This window comes from Palaemon carinicauda, chromosome 14 (assembly GCF_036898095.1).
Source record: "Palaemon carinicauda isolate YSFRI2023 chromosome 14, ASM3689809v2, whole genome shotgun sequence".
NCBI lineage: Eukaryota > Metazoa > Arthropoda > Malacostraca > Decapoda > Palaemonidae > Palaemon > Palaemon carinicauda.
Genome location: NC_090738.1, coordinates 1,146,083 through 1,159,532, shown reverse-complemented (window position 1 = coordinate 1,159,532; position 13,450 = coordinate 1,146,083). Strand labels below are relative to the sequence as shown.

Sequence of the window (13,450 nt, the reverse complement as noted above, 5' to 3'; positions counted from 1 at the left end):
AATCTCCAGGATCCCAGAAACTGTATTTTATTTCAATAAATAATTATTTGTCTATCTTCGAACCCTCTTCAGATTTTTCTGGGTTCTGATTTATATTATAATATAATTTTTATGAAACATTAATTAATTAAAAGTGTAATATACAATAATAGTTGAATAAATATAAAATTAAATCTGGAATATCAAATTGATTATTATCAATATAATGGAAAGGAAGTCGCAAAGATATAGTGGCCAACGGCCTTGATATCTCGTGGGACAAAATCTCTTTCCATATAAGAATAATACTGTATTATTACCTATATGGAAAATGTTCAGAAACTACGAATCTACCGAAGAAATCTTCACTATAGTCCATTTCTTTTAGCGATGCATATTTGCACCGACTCGTGGCGGTGCCGTTTTAGCTCGGAAAAGTTTCCTGGTCGCTGATTGGTTAGAATTATCTCGTCCAACCAATCAGCGATCAGGAAACTTTTCCGAGCTAAAACGGCACCGCTGCGAGTCGGTGCAAATCTGCATCGCTAAAAGAAATGCACTATAGATAGTTGTTCATATGAAGCTCACTAATATTATCCGACTATACGCTTATTGAAAGGAATGTTACACAATCATACAAAATTGTAGCAGCATCAACGGCAACGGTAATTTCTTGATAAAAAGTCGCCTTATACGACATCCTACAGCAAAAAAGAAATAAAATTACTGCGATAGAAATTTTAGGTTAAATTTAAAGAAATTAAACCTGAAGACAAACTAAGTTGAATACACAGCACCTATGTTAACCCTTTTAACTTTTATGTTAAATTTCAAGCACATTTTGCTATATATATTTTTTTTCTAAGAGCCTTAATTTTTGTCATAGAGAGGTCAGGTTGGTTTCATTCTTTTGGAAAATGCCTGAAGCACAGTTTTTGAAAGGACGTACCGATACGTCCATTGGGGATGAAAGGGTTAACACCTGAGGGAACTGGAACCAAATTCAAGGTAGTCATTTTACGTAAAGAGTATTACTTTAAATAAGAAATCTTCAATGAGAAAAAAAATTCAGTTTTTAATGACCAAGTATATTCTTTGTACTGGAATCGCAATAAGGTTTAAATATCTGATATTAAATATCAAATCTTCAAGGTATGATTATTCTTTGTACTGGAATCGCAATAAGGTTTAAATATCTGATATTAAATATCAAATCTTCAAGGTATGATTCCCTCTTCTAACATACCTATAATAATATTGCTTTATTTCAATATGATAGGTCCGAATGTTATTAAAATGTATAAATTTCTGTTCAGTTAGGCTAAAGACTGAAATGATATGAGAGAGAGAGAGAGAGAGAGAGAGAGAGAGAGAGAGAGAGAGAGAGAGAGAGAGAGAGAGAGAGAGAGATTCTGACCGTGTAAGGAAGAACAAGCCCAGTGTTTTGAGAAACTTAATAATTCAGTTAATGAAGCTCTTGCTCTACAGTATTAAAATGTAACTAAACATGCCGTTTGAATTTTACACTATTGCTTGTGTTGTCATGTCCCTGGGAAAATTACAGCTAAATTATGAACAAATCAAGAAAGAGGTATTAGCAAATAGTTTTGGTGAACAAATTAGTTATATCTTTATGGAAAATGTAGAATCAAATCGAAAATCTCTGGAGACCATTTAAAAAAAGCCTTTCTCAATTGCTCCTCCAAGATTATAAATATTCTGGTGATGTTCAGTGTAAAAAGGGTAAAGAAATGTTTATGGCCGATGCTTGAGGTTGGGTTAAATGGGTTAAAGGACTTGATAATTCTTTAATTAAATGAAGCTATTGCAAATATGGTAAATACTAAATAATAATGAGTGTACTCGCGTTAAAAAAACATAGCCACCAGAAGACAAAAAAAAGCGACACAACTTTGCAGACGTTGAAGCAGTTGATTTTACATGGATGGCTAAATTGTTTGATTAGTTCTTTTTTTTTTTTGTAGCAAACATTAAGGAAACCCTTGATGCTTCAAGATATTCATAATTATCATAAGAAAAGATTAGGTGTTGATCTTATTCCAGGGGCATGGAAAAATATATTTCGTTTTGGTTGACTACCCACGTAAATATCTCATTCCAGGGGCATGGAAAAATATATTTCGTTTTGGTTGACTACCCAAGTAAATATCTCATTCCAGGGGCATGGAAAAATATATTTCGTTTCGGTTGACTACCCAAGTAAATATCTCATTCCAGGGGCATGGAAAAATATATTTCGTTTCGGTTGACTACCCAAGTAAATATCTCATTCCAGGGGCATGGAAAAATATATTTCGTTTCGGTTGACTACCCAAGTAAATATCTCATTCCAGGGGCATGGAAAAATATATTTCGTTTCGGTTGACTACCCAAGTAAATATCTCATTCCAGGGGCATGGAAAAATATATTTCGTTTCGGTTGACTACCCAAGTAAATATCTCATTCCAGGGGCATGGAAAAATATATTTCGTTTCGGTTGACTACCCAAGTAAATATCTTATTCCAGGGGCATGGAAAAATATATTTCGTTCTGGTTGACTACTCTAGTAAATATAATAAATATAATGAGCCGGAAGTCTGTAATGCTTCCCAATCTTTGCGTTAACAACCCCCATTAACTATATACAACTAATTTAAACTTCTGGGTATGATGTTTGATTGTAAATTTGCTTTTAAGAAAGATATCCGGTCTATTTCTTCTTCAACTGCACAAAATCTGGCCTATTGAAACGGACTTAGGAGTTTGGTGCTTAAACTATCATGAAGAAATATTTTAATTCTTTCATTCTAGCATGTTTCGAGTATTATCCTCCTGCATGGTCTTCAGCAGTTGATTCTCATCTTAATTCATGGAAGTAAATCTGCACAAAATCTGGCATATTGAAACGGACTTAGGAGTTTGGTGCTTAAACTATCATGAAGAAATATTTTAATTCTTTCATTCTAGCATGTTTCGAGTATTATCCTCCTGCATGGTCTTCAGCAGTTGATTCTCATCTTAATTCATGGAAGTAAATCTGCACAAAATCTGGCATATTGAAACGGACTTAGGAGTTTGGTGCTTAAACTATCATGAAGAAATATTTTAATTCTTTCATTCTAGCATGTTTCGAGTATTATCCTCCTGCATGGTCTTCAGCAGTTGATTCTCATCTTAATTCATGGAAGTAAATCTGCACAAAATCTGGCATATTGAAACGGACTTAGGAGTTTGGTGCTTAAACTATCATGAAGAAATATTTTAATTCTTTCATTCTAGCATGTTTCGAGTATTATCCTCCTGCATGGTCTTCAGCAGTTGATTCTCATCTTAATTCATGGAAGTAAAACTGCACAAAATCTGGCATATTGAAACGGACTTAGGAGTTTGGTGCTTAAACTATCATGAAGAAATATTTTAATTCTTTCATTCTAGCATGTTTCGAGTATTATCCTCCTGCATGGTCTTCAGCAGTTGATTCTCATCTTAATTCATGGAAGTAAAACTGCACAAAATCTGGCATATTGAAACGGACTTAGGAGTTTGGTGCTTAAACTATCATGAAGAAATATTTTAATTCTTTCATTCTAGCATGTTTCGAGTATTATCCTCCTGCATGGTCTTCAGCAGTTGATTCTCATCTTAATTCATGGAAGTAAAACTTACGGGCTATTAAATTCCATATCTCTGACCTGGATATTAATCCCTGGCACTATTGTTCAATTAGTTTTTGTGCATATTTTTTTTCATAATTCTGACCTTGCTTTGTATCCAGATCTTTCCAGACTGTACCATCCTGTATATGGTACCAGGTAATAGTTATCTCTAACAGAGTACGAGTGTTCTAGAAGTTTTATTCCAGGTGTGACTAGATTGGGGAATGATCATCCTATTCTAACAGTTGAATTGGTGGGACTTCAAAAGTTCATACTTGTTACAATTTGTATGTTGAACAGTTTGACAGGGATCTTGTTTTATAGTTTATATACAAGAGATTTATCTAAACGCTGTATTCTATAACTTTTTTGTCTTATGATATACAGGACTACACACAGACTACACACAGAATTTGTCAATAATATGCTCAGGAACATTATTGCCAAAATAATCGCCGAGAAGTTACTAGACTTTTTTTACCAAATTTGGTATTCCGGAAATTTTTTAGAGAGAGCGACCGAGAAACAAATTTCACATCAAAATTGTTTCAGGATGTGATGAAACTGTTGGATGTGAAACAACAACTGTCTATTGCTTATCGCCCGGAGGCCTAAGGTGCTTTAGAGAGATTTTATCAAGCACTAAAGAGTATGTTAACCAAGTACTGCAATGAAACAGGAAATGAATGGAACATAGGACTACCATTAATGTTATATGATATACGCAATGCTTATCAAGAAAGCATGGGATGTAATCTGAATGAAAGGGTGTTCGAACGAGAAGTAAGGGTACCGATTAAAATGTTGGCAGAAAAATGGAAAGATCGAGAGAAAACGGATGGAGAATACGTCAAGAATTTGAGGAAAAGGATCGGTGGGATAAGGAAGTTATCCTTCTAAAACCTGAAAACGAGCCAAGGAAAAATGAAGAAAAGGTTTGATATGAAAAGTAAGGACAGACAGTTTGTGGTAGGACAACAGGTGTTGATTTTCTTACCTATAAGGAAATTCTCTCACACCAACAAGTTTCACGGACCATTCTGGATTTTAGTGAAGATCAGTGACAGGACCTATGTTATCGAAACCCCAGGAAGAAGGAAAAGCCAAAGGAAGGTACATGTTAGCTTACTGAAGCTCTACTTAAACGAAAACGAGACCGAAGCTCCACAGATATGTATGGTGCAAACCATTCCAGCCACGGAAGACGATGACGGATATGAGGTAGGGGCTGTAAGCAAAGTGAATAATTTGTCAATCATTAGGAACTCAGAAGAGAAATTAACTCATTTGAACAACGAGAAGCAAAAGGAATTAGGCCGATTGTTTAAAAGTTTCCCTGATATTATCCCAGACGTCCTGAAACCAACTAAATTGACAAGGCATGTGAAAGACCGTGAAAAAATCCGACGGATCTTTCAGGATGTGTATGGACTATCGAAAGTTGTTAAAAGGGATTTTGACGAAGGAAAAATCTATTTCTGGGGAGAGACCTGTGGCGCCCGGTGAAAAGAGTCCTTCTTATATATCTTTTCTGATAAAACCTTCCAATTATACCAGAGAAAGATAAAAGCATGGAATGCTGAGGTTACAACCCTCGCGCTAGCACCTTTTGGGTGTCGTGTATAAAGCAAAGGCGCGTGGAATCCACTATTCACAGGTTGTCTTCCATTTAGTTAATTCCTTCGTCAAAGGGATGGGCCGATATAAAGGCCCTAGCCAACCACCAGTTGTTAAAAGGCTATTATCAAATTCCTTTAGACAGCAGCACAAAACTATTATCAACTTTTATAACCTTGTTTGGGTTGTATCAATACACAGTCATGCCATTTGGTCCAATGAACGCTTCTGCTACCTTTCAACGAGTGAATAATACTCGGGCATACTATTCTATTCTATTTCTCTTCCTCTTATTTTGTTAAAGTTTTTATACTTTATATAGGATATATTTATTTTAATCTCGTTGCTCTTCTTAAAATATGTTATTTTTCTTTGTTTTCTTTCCTCACTGAGCTATTTTCCCTGTTGAAGCCCCTGGGTTTATAGCATCCTGCTTTTCCAATCAGGGTTGTAGCTAAGCAAGTAATAATAATCATAATGATAATAATAATAATGATAATAATAATAATAATGATAATAATAATAATAATGATAATAATAATAATAATAATAATAATGAAGCTGAAAAACACGCAGTAAATATTAACGACTTGTTATTCATGGGGATGGTGTAAAAGAGTGAAATAAAATTTTTTAGAGTAGGCCTACCGGTATTTCATAGTCATTGTGTACAAATTGTAATTGGTTATATAGAAATCATAAAAAAAAATAATGATTTTGTGGTTGCTACGATCAGATGCCAGGAAATCGCATCTAAGGGTGTTTCTTCATCAAAATATTTCGGTGTGAAGAACCCCAGACCCCGTCGTCTTTGACTTCTCAAAGTTTAGCACCCACACCCAAAAAGACGCCCCTACGCCCTTGTAATCAGTATTAACTCTAGAGAAGTCGTGGCTATTAGATACTTGCCCTATAATGCTAAAATCTTTATCACCAATATTTATTTTATACATTTTAGCATAATGGCGAATATTTGAATGTTCTGGCTGGACATTCTGCAACCTGTTCGAAAACTCACACCTGTATGAGAATCAATTCTGACCTGCAACAACCTCTTGGTAGATCCTACGCAGGTTCCATCTTGCAGGTACGTGACAGCATGGTCTGCTTATTAACTCCTCCTTTCCAATGTTATATGTTACCATCATTGCTGTTGTCATAACTTGAGGGTCTTCCGTGTCAGTATTTGAGATGCTGGTCTCTATACAGCTGATTATCGCCATCAAAGTGGATGAGGACATTGGTGAAGAACATGGAGAAATTCTTGACGCCATCTTCCTTCCTTTGCATGGAGTACTTCCACTACAAGTTGAATATCGCCATCAAAGTGGATGAGGACATTGGTGAAGAACATGGAGAAATTCTTGACGCCATCTTCCTTCCTTTGCATGGAGTACTTCCACTACAAGTTGAATATCGCCATCAAAGTGGATGAGGACATTGGTGAAGAACATGGAGAAATTCTTGACGCCATCTTCCTTCCTTTGCATGGAGTACTTCCACTACAAGTTGAATATCGCCATCAAAGTGGATGAGGACATTGGTGAAGAACATGGAGAAATTCTTGACGCCATCTTCCTTCCTTTGCATGGAGTACTTCCACTACAAGTTGAATATCGCCATCAAAGTGGATGAGGACATTGGTGAAGAACATGGAGAAATTCTTGACGCCATCTTCCTTCCTTTGCATGGAGTACTTCCACTACAAGTTGAATATCGCCATCAAAGTGGATGAGGACATTGGTGAAGAACATGGAGAAATTCTTGACGCCATCTTCCTTCCTTTGCATGGAGTACTTCCACTACAAGTTGAATATCGCCATCAAAGTGGATGAGGACATTGGTGAAGAACATGGAGAAATTCTTGACGCCATCTTCCTTCCTTTGCATGGAGTACTTCCACTACAAGTTGAATATCGCCATCAAAGTGGATGAGGACATTGGTGAAGAACATGGAGAAATTCTTGATGCCTTCTTCCTTCCTTTGCATGGAGTACTTCCAGTGCAAGTTGAATGTATTGAAGAGTGCTATCTGGATGGAGTAGATCACAAACCTACTGGTCTATTTGCTGTATGCCCCATAAACTGATAGTATTTGATCATTATTTTATATTAAAGTTTTCATGAGTGACAACTTATTCGGTTGAAAATTATGTATAACCATTAGACTTTTATTTCTTAATGATTTTGTAAGATTTAGGTATATTTGTGTAATTTTGTTTTTATCTAAGAAGAAAAGGCAGTATAATATAGTCTCGTGGTATCGGAAATTTTTAATTTTCTCTTCCAACGGAAAAATATTACATGAGTATTAAAGTTTGGGTAAAGCTGTACTTTTTGTATTCACTGACGGAACTGCAAAATTTAATGGGTGCCTTTTCTTGCATTCATGGTCTTCTAGTTCCATTTTGTGGATATTGGTTACCAGAAGTAGTATCATGTCTCAGGGAATGTTGGTTCTTTCAAGGTGTTTTAGTGCCACATGTATGGATGCCCCTCAAATACAGCACTTGGGAAAAGGCTACAGAGTTATAATAATTCTCCCTTGGAAATTACCAATTATAGAGAAGCGGGTGGAAATGTAAATACCACTGTAGTCCTCAAAATAACAGACACAACCACTCCTAGTCTATAATGATATACATCGTTATGCAATATTTTGTCAGGTTAGCAAAATTTATACAATTTGAACCTGTCTCTTCTTTGACAGCAGAATCTCTTCATTGATAGACAGCTCCTACAAAGAAATACACACATCCATGAACTACGATAAACAATATTAAAAAATTGTACAAACTTTCATGAGACGATCAATTTTGCCTTGTTGGATCTTGCTCACATGAAAGTACATTGCAATCTGCAAAAACAGCTGACATGTCATTGGCGTTATGATTATTGGCGTATACAATAAATCATTCATTGACCAATAGTCCTGAAATGATGGTTTTTAATTCCCCCTATAAGGATAATGAGGCCAGATACATTGCAATATTTTTTGCAGACATTGACAACTATGAATTGAGGGACAAAGGTTGCATACCTGTAAAACATTGTTCTATGTAGATATTTGTTTGCTTTTTAATGATAATAAGCATTATACTTAGTAAAAAAAAATTGGAGAAAATCTAATGTCGAAGAGAGCTAATCAGGTCGGCCCTGAACCCTTGAATACTGATAAAAGGCAATGCCATGGCAGGAGAGGAATTGGTAATCTATCAAGATTTTTCTAATTCTCCTCATCAGTTGACTCCTGGGCACAAAGCAGCAAATCTCTTCTTCCCCATGTATGGCTTCCTATATGGCCACTAATCCCCCCACATCCACTGAGCACAGGCTGTCTAAACGATAACCCCATCATCACTTGACGCAGCAAATCTCTTCTTCCCCGTGTATGGCTTCCTATATGGCCACTAATCCCCCCACATCCACTGAGCACAGGCTGTCTAAACGATGACCCCATCATCACTTGACGCAGCAAATCTCTTCTTCCCCATGTATGGCTTCCTATATGGCCACTAATCCCCCCACATCCACTGAGCACAGGCTGTCTAAACGATAACCCCATCATCACTTGACGCAGCAAATCTCTTCTTCCCCATGTATGGCTTCCTATATGGCCACTAATCCCCCCACATCCACTGAGCACAGGCTGTCTAAACGATGACCCCATCATCACTTGACGCAGCAAATCTCTTCTTCCCCATGTATGGCTTCCTATATGGCCACTAATCCCCCCACATCCACTGAGCACAGGCTGTCTAAACGATGACCCCATCATCACTTGACGCAGCAAATCTCTTCTTCCCCATGTATGGCTTCCTATATGGTCACTAATCCCCCCACATCCACTGAGCACAGGCTGTTTAAACAATAACCCCATCATCACTTGACGCAGCAAATCTCGTCTTCCCCGTGTATGGCTTCCTATATGGCCACTAATCCCCCCACATCCACTGAGCACAGGCTGTCTAAACGATAACCCCATCATCACTTGACACAGCAAATCTCTTCTTCTCCGTGTATGGCTTCCTATATGGCCACTAATCCCCCCACATCCACTGAGCACAGGCTGTTTAAACAATAACCCCATCATCACTTGACGCAGCAAATCTCGTCTTCCCCGTGTATGGCTTCCTATATGGCCACTAATCCCCCCACATCCACTGAGCACAGGCTGTCTAAACGATAACCCCATCATCACTTGACGCAGCAAATCTCTTCTTCCCCATGTATGGCTTCCTATATGGCCACTAATCCCCCCACATCCACTGAGCACAGGCTGTCTAAACGATAACCCCATCATCACTTGACTCCCTCTCGCATTCTCACTCATTGTATAGGCTGATGACAAACTCCTCACTTCCTTCATTTATCATGTCGAGCTAGACGTCCAACTAGTTCCTAAGCTACATCCCTTTAATGATCTCATATAAGGAGGTGGGGGCATATTTTATGGAGTGACCAGAGGACGAATGACGTGGGAGCTTGGTACATGTAAGGTTTATGCATGGGAGTTTTACCAGTGGCCGATGAACCTGCCTCGGTTGACCAAGTCATAGTTTGGAGTTGGGCAAGGGTGGGTTCAAAAGGTAGGTGTAAACTGCTGACATCCACTTCTTCCGCATTTTCCAAACCAACAACTTTTTCTTCTCTAATTCAAATAATGTTCCTTTTCAGGACTCGTCACAGCTATCTGACAGCAATTGATGACTACGATTCTGGCAATTGTCACCTTCGGAGAACACGATTACTTGTTAAGGAAGGCTCGTCATAGGCAAATGGTAACTCATGAAATTTACTGGGAAAGTTTCTCTCTTTGCGTTGCCATTACCTTCCTCCTTTTAGAAATTTTTTTAAATAAAAGAAGTTGTTACTATGGATAAAAAACACAAGTGAAAACATAAACATTACACAAGATGACCGATAATTACTATATAACAATAAGATATAAATTGCCATACTGCTTAATCACTTTTATACTTCACAGCAAATCCAAACGGATAAAGCCAAAGCCTTTTCTGTGAAAACATACTTAAAAACAAAACAAAACACGTCAACACAATTTAGGACATTTGCTAATCCCTATATAGCAATAAAATTATGATTTTCACAAGGTCCAAGCATTTACACACTGCAAAATATCACAAAGGATAGTTATGACTACTTGTAACACATTGTAAACTAGGCGAAAGATCGCTGCTAACTAAGTGACACCGATTGTTTGTTTGAAATTTGACTTTGAACCTTCCTGTGCGAGCACTGCTGTGCTATCCGTTTTCTGTCTCGTTCACGGGTAGACTAAGCAATATCCCATACTCAGATTTCCGTTCACGGGTAGACTAAGCAATATCCCATGCTCAGATTTCCGTTCACGGGTAGACTAAGCAATATCCCATGCTCAGATTTCCGTTCACGGGTAGACTAAGCAACATCCCATGCTCAGATTTCCGTTCACGGGTAGACTAAGCAACATCCCATGCTCAGATTTCCGTTCACGGGTAGACTAAGCAACATCCCATGCTCAGATTTCCGTTCACGGGTAGACTAAGCAATATCCCATACTCAGATTTCCGTTCACGGGTAGACTAAGCAATATCCCATGTTCAGATTTCCGTTCACGGGTAGACTAAGCAATATCCCATGCTCAGATTTCCGTTCACAGGTAGACTAAGCAATATCCCATACTCAGATTTCCGTTCACGGGTAGACTAAGCAATATCCCATAATCAGATTTCCGTTCACGGGTAGACTAAGCAATATCCCATGCTCAGATTTCCGTTCACGGGTAGACTAAGCAATATCCCATACTCAGATTTCCGTTCACGGGTAGACTAAGCAATATCCCATAATCAGATTTCCGTTCACGGGTAGACTAAGCAATATCCCATACTCAGATGAAAATCTTATTTTCCTTAGATGACGAATCGATTTTTAGCGAATATTTCCGAAAGTAAGTATTGAGTTGCATGAACTAATGATTCCAAAGTGGATCCTCGGAGGGTTTAACGCTTATGATGTCTGTCCATGAATAAAAACGTAAAACCTAATACAGTCTTCAAAGTTGGTCCGTCACTAAGCTTAGTGGAGAAGCTTTTGTGTAATTGAACTTCTAAATCTTTATATATATATATATATATATATATATATATATATATATATATATATATATATATATATATATATATATATATATATATATATATATAAACGGCTGAATATCAGATTGTGCAAATGTAAAATGTTGAATAGTCGTTATTATTAACTGTCATTTCTTGCAATGGCTGGTGATTTTCACTAAAGGCGGTGATGTGCAAGACTACCATAGTATTGTGGTATCATAATATGATTATACATCAATATTAACTTCTGAATGCTTAAACTACATGTTTTATGCATACGTAGCCTACTGGTATTTGTGAAGTATTGGGTAAGCCACTTAAGATTAACATGTTATATATATGCATAGGTATATCATAAAAAATGAGATTTACAGATTGCATTATTTACGTGAAACCAATGCATAACCTGGAATTCAATGCCACAAACGCAAAATTTTTCAGCAAAGTTAAAGAACCCTTTAAAAACATTGCAAAAACTTTTAGTTTTTCATTCATGAAAGAAATCTTTGACAATAACCATGTAGAGCTAACACCAAAGTTGAAAAATTAGAAGGAATGTACGTGTTTGACCATTTTTGGTTTGTATCACCCGAAGGAATGTACATGTTTGACCATTTTTGGTTTGTATCACCCGAAAAAATGTACGTGTTTTACCATTTTTGGTTTGTATCACCCAAATGAACCATCGGAAGTGCCAGATGTGTTTGATCGCTCCAAATGTTTGACGAATAATGTCTTACTCTGTGAACTAGATCTCACAATCTATTTGGTGGGTATGCTGTTATGGGTTAGAGAAAGTCTATGTGAACCAGATCTCACAAACTATTTGGTGGGTATGCTGTTATGGGTTAGAGAAAGTTTATGTGAACCAGATCTCACAAACTACTTGGTGGGTATGCTGTTGTGGATTAGAGAAAGTTTATGTGAACCAGATCTCACAAACTACTTGGTGGGTATGCTGTTGTGGGTTAGAGAAAGTTTATGTGTACCAGATCTCACAAACTACTTGGTGGGTATGCTGTTATGGGTTAGGGAAAGTTTATGTGAACCAGATCTCACAGACTACTTGGTGGGTATGCTGTTATGGGTTAGGAAAAGTTTATGTGAACCAGATCTCACAGACTACTTGGTGGGTATGCTGTTATGGGTTAGGGAAAGTCTATGTGAGCCAGATCTCACAGACTATTTGGTGGGTATGCTGTTATGGGTTAGGGAAAGTCTATGTGAACCAGATCTCACAGACTATTTGGTGGGTATGCTGTTATGGGTTAGAGAAAGTTTATGTGAACCAGATCTCACAGACTATTTGGTGGGTATGCTGTTATGGGTTAGGGAAAGTCTATGTGAACCAGATCTCACAGACTATTTGGTGGGTATGCTGTTATGGGTTAGAGAAAGTCTATGTGAACCAGATCTCACAAACTACTTGGTGGGTATGCTGTTATGGGTTAGAGAAAGTTTATGTGAACCAGATCTCACAGACTATTTGGTGGGTATGCTGTTATGGGTTAGAGAAAGTTTATGTGAACCAGATCTCACAGACTATTTGGTGGGTATGCTGTTATGGGTTAGGGAAAGTTTATGTGAACCAGATCTCACAAACTATTTGGTGGGTATGCTGTTATGGGTTAGGGAAAGTTTATGTGAACCAGATCTCACAAACTATTTGGTGGGTATGCTGTTATGGGTTAGGGAAAGTCTATGTGAACCAGATCTCACAAACTATTTGGTGGGTATGCTGTTATGGGTTAGAGAAAGTCTATGTGAACCAGATCTCACAAACTATTTGGTGGGTATGCTGTTATGGGTTAGAGAAAGTTTATGTGAACCAGATCTCACAAACTATTAGATCTCACAAACTACTTGGTGGGTATGCTGTTATGGGTTAGAGAAAGTTTATGTGAACCAGATCTCACAAACTATTTGGTGGGTATGCTGTTATGGGTTAGAGAAAGTTTATGTGAACCAGATCTCACAAACTATTTGGTGGGTATGCTGTTATGGGTTAGAGAAAGTTTATGTGAACCAGATCTCACAAACTATTTGGTGGGTATGCTGTTATGGGTTAGGGAAAGTT

General features: G+C 37.5%; 1 protein-coding gene across 2 annotated transcripts in view; it reads right to left on the bottom strand.

Moving 5' to 3' along the window:
- LOC137653079 (leucine-rich repeats and immunoglobulin-like domains protein 1) overlaps window positions 1-13,450 on the bottom strand; it is a 116,916-nt gene that overhangs the window by 27,221 nt on the left and 76,245 nt on the right. The gene's annotated exons all lie outside the window — the stretch shown is intronic.